Source organism: Populus nigra, chromosome 2, assembly GCF_951802175.1.
Source record: "Populus nigra chromosome 2, ddPopNigr1.1, whole genome shotgun sequence".
In the NCBI taxonomy this organism is placed as follows: domain Eukaryota; kingdom Viridiplantae; phylum Streptophyta; class Magnoliopsida; order Malpighiales; family Salicaceae; genus Populus; species Populus nigra.
Window position 1 is genome coordinate 32827407 of NC_084853.1, and position 17538 is coordinate 32844944.

General features: G+C 33.7%; 1 non-coding gene across 1 annotated transcript; it reads left to right on the forward strand.

Annotated features, from left to right (window-relative positions):
• Positions 1-13234: 13234 nt before the first annotated feature.
• On the forward strand, positions 13235-13341 carry LOC133684368 (small nucleolar RNA R71). Its single transcript, XR_009837876.1, has one exon. It is a non-coding gene; the product is annotated as a small nucleolar RNA R71 (small nucleolar RNA).
• The last annotated feature ends 4197 nt before the right edge of the window (positions 13342-17538 follow it).

A 17538-nucleotide genomic window follows, 5' to 3' on the forward strand; every position in this document is an offset into this window, starting at 1 on the left:
TGGAAGATGAAAAGTGTGTTAACCGTGATGCCCATTTTCAAGAAGAGTTGGAGTCTCTGAAGACAAGCATGGCTCGCCTTACTAGCTTACTCAAGCAAATACTAGGAAATACCTATGGCGAAAGTCCTCCTAACTGTGAGATTTATTATTCAATAGACATGCAAGACTAAACTCTTTTTCTTGGTTGCAAGGAAACAGAAACCTTTGGATTTCAAGAACTGTGAGATTTATTTTACCTTTTCTTTTTAGTTTATATGATGAATATGTTTGTTCTCCTATGCTTATTTTTCTTATGATAGTTTATTTTAATTGCTAAAGTGGACTCTAAGTTAATATTGTAGACAATCTATTGCTAAGTTTGATATCAAAACTGGAGTTGTGGTGTATGAACTTGTGAAGCAACTGAGTTTAATAATTGTGGCTAATCTACATTATTAACCTTAGGGAGAACATTTGAACAAATCAAACATGGATTGTGGAATGTTGTCAAGATTAATCAATTTATTCAGTTCTTAAAGCTACCATTCAATTAAATTACTAGTGCGGACACTGTGGTTATTTGATGATTAGGGTTAGTTATATAGCGGATCTATTAATTAACTAATGTTAAGAAAGGATAAATATTCAGAATATAAAATTGATGTATCATATCTGTGATCAGTTCTATTTTTCATAGGTGGATGTTTACTTGAAACTAAGGTTTGCTCTCTTGATAATTTTCTGATTTTATTTTATTTCACTTGATAGTTTTCTATTGACTTTTGCTTTAGCCTAGATAACCTCCAACCCCCCCCCCCCAAATTGCATATCATATAACATAAAAATCTGAACTAGACCTTCCTCGTGGGATTGACCCCTTGCTTGTTCTATACTATCTTGTGTGTGGTGTTTTAAGTTAGGGTAATTAATTTGTACGACCACGACCCCATGGGGTGAAATTCCCACCTCTTTTCTGGAACTGTCCCAATGATTGTCCACTCTTCCCTTTCTTTGGAAAAGGAGGTCTCGCAATTGAAAACCCAAAATCTCTCCTCTTAGCACGAGTCGCTTAACTCTGCTCCACTAACATATTCAATGCATCCCTCATCACCCTCTCCATACCCTGAGCAGCCCGTATCAAATCCCGAATAGACTAAAACTGCATGGCTATCAATATCACTCTCAGCTCCTGCCTTAGTCCATCACGAAACCTCTCTACCCTGTAGCGCTCTATAGGACGGTAAGTAGAGGTCAAAACTACTAAGTCCTGGAACCTCCTCTCATACTCCAGAACTGTCATATCCCCCTGCTTGAGGTCAAGGAACTCCTGTTCTTTTTCCTTTCTATGTTGCCAAGAGTAATACCTCTCTTTAAATTCCTCTTGAAAATCTCTCCAGTTCAACCCTTCTCCTGCTCTCTTTTCTCTGATAGTTTCCCACCAGGAGTGGGCACTCTTTGTCAACAACTAGGTCACACAATCCACTCGAGTTTCCTTTGGCACATGCATTTAATCTATGACTCTTTCCACCTTTCTCAACCAATGTCCTGTTACTTCAGCATCTTCTTCCCATGAATAGGTTGTGCAACCCATCTCCTGCGTACCTTTCACCCATTCAACTAAGGTAACAACTCTCTTTGCCCGAGGGGCATACTGGACGTGCCTGCGACCATCCCTACTACTACTACCTTAACCAGTTGCTCCAGAAATGCAGAGTTTGAATATGGATTTGGTATGGTTGCCGGTGCAACTAGTGGAGGCCTATTTGTTGGTCTAAAGCCACATGTTTCTCTGAGCAGCAACAATTCTGCCCTACGAGGTGCAGGTCATCCTGATGCCCCCCTCATTCTCTCCTCTCAGAATGGGTTGATACTGCAAGTAGATGAGAGGCAGTGTCTACTAGTGGATCCCCTTCAGCTTCTTTACCATCCAATGAGTCATACTCTCTCCTCCTTATGGGAGATGAGTCTATCACTGCTCCTTGTTGTGTGCGAACCATCCTGCAATATATTTTCCAAAACCACATCATTACTTTATTTCCTGAAATTTCAACCAGATGCTCTGATACCAAAATATAACACCCCCATATCCGGGACAAAACAACAATCTCAAGTCAAATGAAAAATAGGGTAATTTTTTTTTGTGTATATATGATTTTCATATAAAAGTCAACCAAAATTTTGATAGTGTCTACACTATACCGGGAGGTCCCAAGTTATCGACATATAACCTGTTTACACTTCTAATATCCCACATCTTATAACTCAATCACTACCCAATCATCTTTGCTCTCAATCCCACAAACATCATCGTCAACACTACCATAATATTTATAACATACATTGAACAACAAATATCATTATAGAGGAATAAATGAGATAAACACGTATACATGGAACATGATTATATGAATTTCAGAGTTAAGTTTATCTATTCAAGTTTAAATATCAAATATACAAATTACATTATATAAATATTGTAATATTACAAAATACAAAGATATGCTCTCTAGAAATAAATAACAAAAAGTGAACATAAGCTAGGATCTACTCTTGTCATGCATGCGATGGTCCTGAAAAAAAATACATATTATTGAAACATGAATATCAAAATAAGTATAGTAACACAATTATCCAACAATTAAAAAAAACAAACATGTATTCATATCCTATTGACTTCTCCCTTTTTGTTTCCATTGGAACTCTTTCTTATTCAATATTTCATAAGATCAATGTAATGAACCCGACTGTACGATTTGATCAACGCTAAAAGATCCCAACATATTCTCTTAATTTGAGGGTAAATGTTTTTTTGTAAAGAATTCTACCAAAATTTCGGCAGAGTTCCATTTGTATTTAGAAAATCCCAAGTTATCGGCTACTATGAATTTACTCAATCAACCCATCATCACAAGGTCCCATAATTTCGGACCTTATTTCAACCATCAATATTCAATACCTCATACAATCCACACAATATATATATCCTACGAATAAGTTCAATATGAACATAGCCCACAATTCATATTATAAAATTTAAAAGAAAAGGGGATACTAAAATGTAAAGAGAGAACTTAAAACATGATAAGTATTCTGAAACATTTTAAAAGGGTTAATTACAGGATAATTGATGTACTACATGCTGAGCTAAGACTTTTATATATATATATATATATCAAGGTTTACACAAAAACATATTGCATAATCATGTTAATTTCATTATGCTTAAGTTAACTATTTACATAAGCTTAACAAAATGGAGTCCTAAACTAATGATCTCCTTGGATATTTGATGGACCTGTTATACAAACAACTCAGTAAGCATACCATTATGTTAATAAAAGAAATATATATGATCATGTAATGTAAACGAATGAAGTATAAATTTTCTATCGAATCCATAGGAATTCTAAAAATCAACTTATAATTTGCTTGTGAATCATAAAACACTATTAAAACTCATTTGCATATCATTAATTTGAATACTCTTATTTACTTGCATGAACTGGGTGACTTTGCATAGTCCAACCTGGATATTTTTAGAAAATTATATCTATTAATTTCCCCCAGGTCATTCAAACACGGATACACTTTACAAATCGAGTCATATCAATCGTTCTTGAGCATCCCAACACGGGCATCATTAGCCAAAGCTAATCTTGTAATTGATATCCCAGCAATCCTATCACGGATGCCATTAGCCAAAGCTAATCTTGTAAATATGCTAGACTTTATTTACATTGAACATGGCATTTATTATAATTGCATTCACCAAAAGAACTTTAAATTGCATAAGTGCAAAAATAAGGGAAATCACACACCTGCTCCGCTTGTTTTGTGGCCTCCCCTAGCAGGAGATCCAATCCTGGTCATTCCTCCTGAATCACAAGGAAGTCTTTGGTCACGATCCTATCAAGCCGAATGCTATAGAGAATCCATATTCATTCATTGCAAATATGTTACTTTCTATGCATGTTCATTTCCTCATCATAACATTCATACACATATCATGTATATTTTCAGAGTTAGTATCTCAATGTGCAAGTGTCTGCACGACTCAATTCTTATATATACATATAGTATTCACATGAATGTCTAATTGTTACTGTCTTAGACCTCCACCATTACTGTTTGATCTGTTACTGTCTTAGACCTCTACCATTACTGTTTGATCTGTTATTGTCTTAAACCTCAACTGTTACTGTCTTAGACCTTATCTGTTACTATCTTAAACCTGAACTGTTACTGTTTGATATGTTACTATCTTAAACCTGAACTATTAATGTTTGATCTGTTACTATCTTAGACATGAACTGAATTGTTACTATTTGATCTGTTACTGTCTTAGACCTGAACTGTTACTATTTAATCTGTTACTATCTTAAACCTCAACTGTTATTGTCTTAGATATCTCACATTTTATAACAGTCCCATTGAATTTCATGGATTTTAGCCATCAATTTAACATCTTTAATGAATTATTACATCTCATAACTCTATTACATACAAAATCTAATAAGGACCAACAATCAACTATATTCCTCATCAGACATCTCCATGAAATTTAAGAAGTTATAAAGAGATATTCAAAACAATAGTTGTACTGCCTACATTATTCATCAATTCACATCATTGAGTATAAAGCATTAACAGAGTAGCATAAAACAAGATTGAAAGACTCTCAACATTGGTCGACCACTTGCTCTATTTAATTATCAATTTTTTTTACTTCAACTACAATAATTTAATCACTTTACTCTAACTTTCACATTATTCCCCATGACAATTTACAGTAAATTTTTATTTCCCCCAAATTCATTAAAGAACCCTAACTTTTCAAATTTCAAAAATTCAATCAATTAAGGACTTTAAGCCATTAAAAATAAGATCAAAAGTCTTTAGAATGCCTACCAAGCAAGTAATTAAACTCTAAACACTACCCAATTCAAGCTTCCAACTCCTCTTCTTCTTTAGTCTTGGTTGAACTTCCCTTCTCCTTTTCTATTCACCTTCACTAGATTTTTCTTCCTTCCAATTAATGCTCACTAAGCTTAGTTAATGTTCCCTCAAGATCTCCTGTTAAGATTTTATGTTTCCTTTACCATTTTTTATCTCTCACATGTAAATGGTAGTTTCCCCTCTTTCTTTTTCTCTCTTTTTTCTTCTTGCCTGTGCACACACACATGCACACTTATATATATATATATATATATATATATATATATATATTATTTTACCAAATTTCCTCTATATCCCAAATAGTAAATTCTTGTTCCAGAGATAAAATTCCTGGATCCTGGTATTTGTCTATATAAACTTTTTACCCTGGTGAATTCGAATTTTATTTAGTTACATATTGATAATTTTATTTCCATGTAACTCACTCCTAGTAATATATTATTCAATTTTCTATTTTTTTCGTACTTGGTTTATTCTAATGCTTATTTGGTACTTCTGATAAATCTATTCTATAAGCATTTAGATTGCTTTTCTGCCTAATTTTCAACCAGGGTTTACAAAGGCAGATGTGCTAGCAGTCTTCAAAACCTTCAAAGTGCGGGTAGAACTTGAATATGAAAAAAGATCAAGTGTTTGAGGATTGATAATAGAGGAGAATATACTAGTGATGAATTTGATAACTTCTGTCAACATGAAGGTATCAAAAGTCAGCTCACAATAGCATACACTTCACAACAAAATGGAGTGGCAGCACGGATGAACAGAACTCTATTAGAAAGAACAAGAGCAATGTTGAAGGCTACAGGTCTAGAAAAGCCATTCTGGACAGAACCAGTCAAAACCACCTGTTATGTGATAAATCAATCTTCATCAACTGCAATTGAGCTGAAGACACTGATGGAGATGTGGAATGGGAAGGTAGCTAATTATTCCCAGTTGCATATATTTGGAAGTCCTGTGTATGCTTGAGAAAGACAACATGACGAGATACATAAAGTTTCTGAGTTATTGGATTAAAACAATGATACCCCTTTTTACCTTCACCATAACTCGGAAAGACACAAATAGTAGATCGAGAGGATAACTTACTGCGTTCAACATGAGGATAAAGAACGAAACAAGTACAACCAAAAACTCTAAAGGAGGAATAATTAGGGACATACCCATATAACTTTTCAAAAGGAGAAAAACCTGAACTATGAGAAAATGAGATTGTATTAATCGAACTTATAGTAGTAGGGAAAACTTCTCTCTAAAACTCACTAGAAACAGAAGCAAACAACAAGAGAGAATGAGCAGTTTCAACAATATGCCTATGTTTTCTTTTAGCAACACCATTTTAATTAAGAATATATGTACACGAAGTTTGGTGAATGGTTTCATCTAAGGCAAATAACTCACAGAATTTATTAGAAGTGTATTCCCCACCCAAATCACACTTAAAACATTTGATAACAGTAGAATGTTGAGTTTTTACAAGAGCTCGAAATGCTACAACTGTGGTAGAAAAGGGCACTTCAAAAGGTATTGTTGGTTTAAAAAGGGCATAGAGAACACTGCAAAGTTATCAAAACCTCAAGGATGTGTTGCAAGCACCCTAGAAGATGGGGAGGTTTTATATAGTGAAATAGCAACAGTCTCTACATATAGAAAAGTGCTTACTGAGGTTTGGTTAATGGATTCAAGAGCAACATGACATACGACTCCTAATCGAGATTGGTTTCATACATATGAACCCATCTCTAAAGGCTCAATGTTCATAGGTAATGATCATGCTTTAGAGATTGCTGGCATTGGCACCATCAAATTGAAGATGTATGATGGCTCAATTCATACTATTTTATAAGTGTGACATGTGAAAGGCTTAAAGAAGAAAATTTTATTCGTGGGACAATTTGATAATCTTGGCTGTAAGATTCGAATAGACAATGAAATCATGAAAATCATCAAAAGAGCGTTGGTGGTTTTAAAGGCAAGAAAGATAGCTGGAAACTTGTTTGTGTTAATGAGAGAAACACATCATGAGGTAGAGACGTCAATCACATCAGCTAGTCCTTCATAAGAGAAGACGATGATGTGGCATAAAAAACTAGGCCACATGTCAAAGAAAGGTTTGAAAATTCTCTGATAAGAAGTTACTCCATGGGCTTACAAAGGTAACTCTAACCTTTTGTGAGCACTGTGTTATAAGTAAACAACAGAGGTTGAAGTTTGGCACATCAACATCTAAGAGCAAATGCATCTTAGACTTGATTCATTTTGATGTTTGGCAAATACCGGTTGTATCCTTGGAAGGAGCAAGATACTTTATATCATTTATAGATAACTTTTTTAGGAGATGTTGGGTGTATCCAATTAGAAGGAAGGCAGATATGCTCGTAGTCTTCAAAACCTTCAAAGCGCGGGTAGAACTTGAATCTGAAAAGAAGATCAAGTGTTCGAGGATTGATAATAGAGGAGAATATACCCGTGATGAATTTGATAACTTCTATCAACATGAAAGTTTCAAAAGTCAGCTCACAATAGCATACACTCCACAACAAAATGGAGTGGCAGAGTGGATGAACGGAACTCTATTAGAAATAACAAGAGCAATGTTGAAGGCTATAGGTCTAGGAAAACCATTATAGGCAAAAGCAGTCAAAACCACCTGTTATGTGATAAATCGATCTTTATCAAGTGCAATTGAGCTGAAGACACTGATGGAGATATGAACTGGGAAGGTAGCTGATTATTCTCGGTTGCATATATTTGGAAGTGTTGTGTACGTGATGTACAATACTCAATAAGTTAACAAGCTGGATTCAAAATCCAAAAAATGTGTATTCTTGAGATATGCTGATGGAGTGAAGGGGTATCGCTTGTGGGATCCCACTGCCCATAAGTTAGTCATCAATAGTGATGTCATATTTATAGAAGATAAAATGAAAATGGAAGAAAATAATAGCATTTTAAAGGAGACTACAGTAGTCCAGATGGTAAACACTCAGAATCATACTTTTTCTAGAAGCTACACTAGAGCATAAAGAACAAGAACAGATAGAGTCTGAAACTCCTGAAGTTCGATAGTCAACTTGTGAAAGAATACCATCGGCTTGACACTCAGAACATGTTACTGTCATGACCAAAAGATTGATATCTTCTCCCAAGTGCAGGAGTGTTGAAGTAATAAATAACCCGACAAGACCGGGGTCGAACCACAGGGAGGTTAACTATATAAATTATAAATAATAATAATAACAACAACAACAATAATAATAATAAAAATAATAATAATAAGAAGAAGAAGAAGAAGAAGTTAAAGAGGACTTTGAGATTTAAGATTAATGTGAGGATTAAACAATGATAAAAACAATTGTCAAGGTTAGAGGATCCACTAATAGTATTTCAAACAAGTATAGTATAAACTCTTATTACTCAACTGGAAACCACATACAAAGGAGGTTCCAATCGGATTATAAATTGTTAACATGATTACATTAGTTATCTTATTTGAATAATGCTAATACTTGTAAATGTTGTCAGGTATTCATGATTATAACTTATGTTAACAACATCTCTTTTCTAAGCTTAACCCTCTCTTTGTCTTCTTATTTTCAGTAGTTAAACTCATCAATCAATCCTTTCATTTATGTGATAAGCCTACATTTAAGATGAACATTTACTATAAATTAAAGGTATCTTATATCATTAGACATGTTATTATAAAACATGCTCTAGTTAAGGAATTATTAATACTTCAAGTGCAAAATGATGATACAAAACCTTGATAAAAATACACTTTTAAGTATTAATCACACCCCTCAACCAGCTTATTACTAGTCCCTAGTAATCAAAGCGTTAAAATAGAAAAATAATTTGCTAGTTCCACAAAGCAAGGCATTCATCATTCAACTTCCATTAATCTATCCAGATAAACAAACTCTCATTAAATTTATATATCTGCTTCATGCTTCTTAAACAAGCTATTAATAAACCTTCCTTTTGTGCTCAATATATCAACACATAGTTATAGGGCTTTACTTGGAAGAAAACAAAATTTTTGTTCTAATGTTTAAGGTTAACTTCCTTGGGTTGGGATTATTATCTTTTTCTTCTTTTTTTCCTTTTTTTTTTAATATATATGCATATACCTTAAAACACAATGCATCTTTAACCTATGTAACGAGCTTTCGGCTAATGACTCCTAAACCAGTTGGTCTTAGGGCATTAGGTGTTGAGCCATCCCAAAAAGCTTAGTAACTTGAGTTACAGATACTGATATGTAGATAGTGTAATATTTGATTCCCTTAAGCTTTTCTCCTCAACCCATATAACAAGCGTTGGGCCAATAGCTCCCAAGTCAGTTGACTTCAGGGTATTAGGTGTTAAAACACCCCTTTGGGCTTAAGCTTAGGTTAGGGAGGGTACGAAACCAAACTTATCTATGTTTTTATTATCATCATTTTTTAAAAAAATTATATACTATCCTTTTTTCTTAGTTGTTACCTTTAACAAAAGTACATAAATAATGTAATAATCCAATGTGCAACCCACAATCATATGTTAAAGTGTGTGTGTGAAAATGAAAGTTTAAGAATACTTGTTAAATGAGTGTATGAGCATAATTAAGTGATAACAATGCGAGAGTTTATAAACCTGAATATTTCAAGAAGTATTCTGATAGACCTTGTTAATAATGTTTACTAAGATATGTCTCAAGAGTCACTTTAACAAAAGAACTCCTTCACTCTAGCATCCTAGTAACAACGGTTTTGCAAATGGTTTATAAAATAGAAAACACAGTTAGTTAATTTTTTTTTAATATCAACTACTACCCTTTCCCCCCAACCAAAATGAGACATTGTCCTCAATGTCCTAAAACAGAAAGATAGAGTATAGAAGACATCACTTGAAACAATGAACATTGACAAACTTGAAACACACTTAAACAAATATAAGAAACAACAGAACACAAATATTATGCTATTAATAAAACCAAAAGACACACGGTTTCACAAACAAAGGCTTAAATTCAATCTAATTTTTTATGGCTTTTCTTAGTTGACCAAATTATGCGACTCATGTCAGGATCAATTACAGGGATGAAAGATTGTAGTTGGTCAATCAATTATTTCGCAGTAGCAGCAGAGATTATGATTTGTCATGCCGAAGATGTTAGGAATTTCTGTGCCACAGCATGATCAAGAAAAAACAATAAATTATCATAAAAACCATTAACATTTAACAGACCTATGGGTTTATGGTGAATCTGTCCCAAGAGGAAATATGAAAGATCTCTTCCAATATGCCCAGACTACCTGGTAAGGCAATGAAGGCGTCAGCATGGTTCAACATTGCATTCATTCGATCAGACATTGTGGAGACCTGTAGTTCCTCTCCAATTGTTCTTCCAATGATGTCCCCTTTTGCTAAAGCTTTGGGAACGACCCCCAAAACTTGACTACCTCCTAAAAATGCAGCTATTGACACACCCCCATTAACTTAAGGCTGCCTCCCCCATACACTAAATGAATCTTTCTCTCAGCTAGAACCTGACCAAGATGATTTGCTGATTCTAAAAACTCTATTTCCTTCCTAGGACTAGATCCACCGAAAACACAAATGTTTCTTATGTGATGACTTGATGAACCTGCCATTTTTACCCACTTATATATTTGTTGATTATATGGGTTGAGTAGAAATGAAGGGAAGGAAGAGAAGATTTTATAGATGAGAAATTGAAAATACAATCATACCACCTATATGTAGTCCAGCTGGAGTCTCTCTCTCTCTCTTTGTTTTTTTTTTTGAAAACATGTGTATATACAAGTAGTTATGATTGTGGCTCACATCTTCCCTTGGTTTTACGTCCAAGAACGGCTTAAATGCCCTCTATGGGTCGAGGATAGGCTTCCCATCCAGTTTTCTTAAAAACTGGCAAACAAGGTCTTTTTTAGTCAGATTCCCAAGACTATGTCGAGTATGTTCTTTATGAAAATGGGGTCATAAGTCATGAAATGCACAATGCACATTGCCACTAGGATATGTCCTAAAATTCAATAGAAGATTATCTAAAGACTTTTTATGTTTTGAAATAAATCCTGACTTTTGATAATTTTCACAAGCTTTGTAGAACACATGTGTGTCTTTGAACATTGTGGGCCAATAGAATCCATATTGTAAGATTTTTGCAATCGTCTTTTTTAATAAGAAATGACCTCCACATGCCTTAGAATGACAAAATTTAATGACACTACTTACCTCATTGTTTGAAATGCATCTTTGAAATATTTGATCAGGACAATATTTTAATAAATAAAGGTCATCCCAATAAAAGTTCTTCACTTCGTTCAAAAACTTTCATTTGTCTTCGGTACTCTAGTGAGCTAGTAAATATCCTGTTGCAAGAAAATTGATATGATTAGCAAACCAAGCATTGAACTAAGAGAAAGTAAGGATTCATCAGGAAAGTAATCATCAAATGGTGTGATGTCAGATGTCCAATCTATTGTCAATCTTGACAAAAGATTCATATCATCATTTTCGGTGCCTTTCTTATCCGTGATTTCTTCCTGAGAATAAATCATTTGCAAATCTTTAGATTCATCAAACTCAATTTTATTCAAAGTAGATTCAAGTTGATCATGAACTACTTCTTCAATAAGATCTACTTCTTGTAAATCATTATCATCTTCAGGTTGCTTGCAAATGTTAAAAATATTCATCTCCAATGTCATGTTTCCAAATGATAGCTTCATCAATCCATTCCTATAATTAATCAATGCATTAGAAGTTGCAAGAAACGAACATCCTAAAATAACAGGAAATGAATTACATGCTTCATCAGGTTGTGTATCCAAGACAATAAAGTCCACATGATAAATGAATTTATCAACTTGTACTAACACATCCTCAACTATTCCTCTAGGCACTTTTACAGATTTATCAGCAAGTAAGAGAGTTACAGAAGTTGGTTTTAGCTCACCTATATTGAGACTCTGAAAAACTGAATATGAAAGTAAATTTAAACTAGGTCCAAGATCAAGTAAAGCTCTTTCAATTTTATGTTCTCCAATAAAGCAAGAAATTGTAAGACAACCAGGGTCTTTATATTTCAAAGCATTAATGTTCTGAAGAATGGCACTTACTTGTTCGGCTAAAAAGACTTTCTTTTTCACATTCAGTTTTCTCTTCACAGAGCATAGATCTTTCAAAAATTTAGCATAAAAAGGAACCTGGCATCCAACAAAGGTATATTGATCCTTACTTGTTTGACAGTTTCAAAGATTTCAGAGTTGTGATTGACTTTTCTTTGTTTGGTCATGGCATGAGGAAATGAAAATGCTGGTGGGAAATCAATTTTTTCTTTGTAATTTTTAGGTTCAACCCCTTCCTTACCCTTAAAGATTGACTCATCATCTTTCTCACAAGGTTCAAGAGTGGGTTTTTCAATAACCTTACCACTGCGAAGAGTGATGACTGATTTGACTTGATCCATGTGTTGGCTTCCGGAACTACTTGCAATTGCATTGTATTGCCCCTTGGGATTTTGTTGTGGTTGAGATGGAAACTTACCTTTCTCTTGAAAACTAAGAGTAGATGTCAATTTTGCAAGAGTATCTTTAAAATTTGTCATGCTTTAAGCAAGCTGAGTATTGATTGTCTCTTGCTTTTTAATGAATGCAAGCAATGTTTCCTCAAGATTTATTCTAGGAGGTGGAGCATAAGGAGGTGCATATCCATGAGAATTTTTAAAATTATGGTGTGCTTGAAATGGTGGCTGTGAAGTTTGTGCATTATTGTTATACTCTTCCAACTAAAATTTGGGTGATTTCTCCTACCAGGGTTGTATATTAGCAAGTATGGGTTATGATTGGGCCTTTGGAAACTGTTTAAAGCATGGGCTTGTTCATGGAGGCATTCCCTAAAAAGGGCAAAGTTGGACAATTATTTGTTGAGTGTTCATTGGTTTCACAGATTTGACATACAATTTCTTGAACAGATTTTAATTGACCAATTTTTTCTCAATTCTAGTGCCTCGACTTTTCTAGCTAAAGATGTAAACTTGACTTGGAGGTCATGATCTTCCCTAAGGTTGTACATTCCTCCACTAGATGTTCGAGGTTGAGTTTTACTTGGTGCCTCATAAGTGCCTGTAGTGTCTCAATTTTGAGCATTTTCGGCGACCAAGTCTTGGTACTCCATTGCTTCATTAGGGTCTTTATCTTCAAAAGTTCTATTACACATCAATTCAACAATTTGCCTATCTCTAGGTGTTAACCCTTCATAAAAATGTGAAACCAATCTCCATGTTTCAAATTCATGATGAGGGCAAGTATTAAGCAAATCTCGATACCTATCCTAACATTAGTAAAATGTTTCTCCTGGTTTTTGATTGAAAGTTGTGATTTGTCTTTTGAAAGAGTTTTTTCGGTGAGATGGAAATAACTTCTTTAAAAATTATTATTGCATTTCATCCCAAGCATGAATGGATCCTGGTCTCAAATTTTGTAGCTATGTTTTAGCTTTATCTTTTAATGAAAAAGGAAAAAGCTTTAATCTGATGGTGTTCATGCTACAATTTGAGTCATTATAGGTGTTACAGACCTCCTCAAATTCCCTCAAATGCAAGTATGGATTTTCTAAATCTAAGCCATGAAAAGAAGGTAAAAGTTGAATAATGTCTGGCTTAAAATTAAAATGAGATGCATCAGGAGGGAAAACTATGCATGAGGGTGCACTTGTTCTTGTGGGATTCATGTGGTCTCTAAGTGTTCTAACACGGTTATTCTCATTATTCTCATTATGAAGCGACTGGTTATCTTCTTCGACCATATTTTCTGAAAATGATGAGGATAGCTTACAAAGTCTACCACTTAATGTACGTGACCAAACTCTCATGCACGTGTAGGAAGAGAATAAAAGGAAGAAGACACACGCACATTGGTGGCTCCGTTCCATTTACTTCACATGCTAAACGGATGGTAAGATTAATTTAAATGAAATATATCGTTAATTAATTTGTTGTTAGTTATAAATATATTTAACTTGCAACATTTTTTTTCTTACAAGCTACGTCTCTTACGTGAGTCGAGCCCAATAGAGCTGTTTATAGAGACACACGTGCGGAGTGAAGACCGCCAAAAGGGGGTGCAACAGTTCGTGGACAACTGCGATCAACACTTCGTGATATGTTTGTTATTTCATTTTATTTTGTAAGTTATTATTTTCTTGAATTAAATATGATGAATTTTTTTTTAATTTTTAGGAGACCTATAATAGTCGATTAAGGGAGAGATATGGGGATGATCCTTCGACCCATTCAGATTTCGATCCGGATTTGTGGATGGAGGTAGGATATTTTGGTGGACCCGATAAAAATAAGGTGTACGGGCTCTTCAACACTACGGCCGAGAACTTGCGGGTAGCCCGTAGTGTCTCAACCATTAAGAGCTCCAAATCAGTACCGAGCACCCAATTTGAGGAGTTCATGACCTTAAAACAACAATACAAGCAACTCTCGGTGGATTATGAACAACTTCGCCAAATGGTCATGAACATTAGATCACAGATGGGTGATACATATGCGCCCCTTTTTTGGTCGTTTGGTCCAAGGAAAAACCAGCCTCCTCTTCTCCTCTACCTCTACCATTGTTCTGGTTTAATTTTTTTTGGAAACACATTAAATTTTTAATGAATATTTGGATGAATATTATTTAACTTTATTTTTATATTTTTAATGTTTCATACAATTTTATTTGCACAATTGGTTTTTTTACTATTAATTTATATAATTTTATATTATTTATTCTAAATAATTTTTAATTTTTTTAAATAACAACCGACGGATTTCTAGATGGAAGTAGTCCATCAGTATTTTAAAAAAGAGTTGAAAAATATTTATCGTATATGCCACTTTCACCAACGGATTTCCAAGCGGATGTAGTTCGTCAATATTTTACCGAGAGTTGCAAAATATTTACTGCATATGACACTTTCACCGACGGATTTCCCTATGGACATAGTCCGTGGGTATTTTACCGAGAGTTGTAAAATATTTACTGCATATGCCACAAACACCAACGGAATAATTCCATCGGTATATTTCCAGCGGGAATTTTTTTTTTGGTGTGCATTTTCTGTATGTAAATCCATTGGTTTTTGAATTTTTTTTACTGACAAAATTAGTGACAAAATGTTTAATTACCGACAAATGCTATGCCGACGGATGGTTTCCGTCGGGAAATTAGTTGGTAAAACTTTTACTGATGAAGTGGTAATCTTACACGACAGAATATTTCTGTCGGTAAAACTATTAAATGTTACAGTGACCTCTTATTCTGAAACAAATTTTTATGGCATGATTCAACTGTTGCTTTTCTCGACTTTGGAGATGGTGTTGCTGGATTTTTTGGTTTAGTCAGGGTCTTAAAGCATAATAGATCAAGTTAATAAAACTTTATAAACTAATGTTACGATGGAGATAAACCAAAAGAAACAGTGGCAACAAGGAAGGCATGGATATGAAATATTCACAGTTCCACCAATGAAATCTACCAAAATTGAGGTTTCTGATACTCATAAGAATCAAATTTCTACCAAATGAGCCAATTGGTCCAAATATGAAATATATAAAGATGTCACAATGCTAAATACAACAACACCTTTCGTCGTTCCATTAAGAACATGTTTGGGAACGCGGTGTAAACCGTGTTCCCAAAAAATTTAATTTTTTTTTTCTAAAATTGAATATGGTTTGTATGTTTTGGATTGTTTTGATGTGCTGATGTCAAAAATGATTTTTAAAAAATAAAAAAACATCAATGGCATGTATTTCGGCACAAAAAGTTATTTGAAAAGCAACCGCTACCACACTGCTAAGCACCCTCTTATTGGAACGAGTGCACCATGTAAAAGTGTAAATGAAGCTAGCTCATAAACTTAACTTTTTATTTCTTTTCTCTTTGGCTAATGTTTTTTTTAATTAATAATAATACTCAACCACCAAATATGTACTGAAATGATTTTTCAATTATTTTTTTTAATTTATTTCTAAACAATAGAATCGACAAAGAGACTTATAAAATAGAGAGAAAAACCCTAACCCATCTTCATTGTCTCTTTACAACTTTTGATTCTAAGTTTGCAAGTAAAAAAAAAAAGGCAAATCAAATAAAGTCCCATAAACCCATACAACAAACCTAAATTGAAAATCCTAATTAAATATACCTTTGAAAACTCCAATCTAAAAATTTCCAATTCAAAACCCACCAAAAAACACTCTTCCTTTTGCTGCTGCTAGTGTTGGTGCTCGTGCAACAAAACTTAAACTATAATTGATAATGGAAAGATTATGAGGTATATTTATGTAATTTTTAGAAAAAAATGATAAAATAAAAATATTTGAGATGTAATTTATAATAAAGTAATACAATTGGAGTTAAATTTAAGGTATTTTTAAAATGCATCAAGTCTTAAATTGACTATCAAACTTAAAAAAAAAAAGAAAAAAAAAAGAATGGTATTCTAATATGTTTAAATTTGTTTGTAAATAAGTGACTAATGTTATTTATCTGAATATTTATTAAAATGAATTCTTTAAATTTTAATCATGCCTTGTTAAATTTCAATCTTTACTAGTTGTATATATAAAAACTAATTCTTTAAAGGTGTTTTACTAGGGCGCTTGACACTATGCTTCTTCTCACAAAGCACATAAATTTCAATAGTGTTTTAGGCATCAAACTTTTTATTTATTTCATGTGATTTTTTTGAGTTGATGATCTCTTATATTTATATATTTTTGGCAATTAAAGGTCCGAACATGATCCAAGGCCGAGTTGATGAGATAAAGTTTAAATTTATAGCATAAAGACACAATTAAAAGAAAAAGGACCAAATATAAAAAAATAACATGGCTTTTCTAAAATTCATGCAAAAATGTACTTTTGTCCACATATCCTCCATGGACTTATCTTTTGGTCCTTTTAATTTTAGCATTTTATAATCTGGTTCAAAACTTCATTTTATTTATGTTGGGTTTATCCTGTTTAACCCCTCTAATGTTGATTTCGAGGTAAAGGTTGGCGATAGAATTGCGCAGTTGATTCTTGAGAAAATTGTAACTCCTAATGTCATGGAAGTCGAGGATTTGGATGCAACTGTGAGAGGTATTGGAAGGTTTGGATCTACTGGTGTTTGAGCTTCTTGTGATTTGTAATGTTTTTGTTAAGATACTGGCATGCAAACCTGACAAGGCAAAAGGCAAGGAACATGATAAAATGAGAAATGAGACACACAAGAATTTACGTGGTTGACCCAAATTTGGCTACATCCACGGGCAAGTATAAAAGGATTTTACTAAGTAATGTGGGAATTGCAACCTCTCTTTACTAATAGGAGAACAATTGAGAATCTCTCTATTAATAGGAGAAAACACCTCTTTTACTCTCTCACAAATACCTCTCAATTTTGTGGGATCACTTTCCTTCCTTTCTCTCTTGTGTGTACATCTTAAGGCTTGGATGCACTGCCTATTTATAGGGAGGCATTCATGTCTTTGTCTTGCAAAAGACATGAGGCATTCATACAAGTGGCACTGAATTGGTTCCTAACATTATT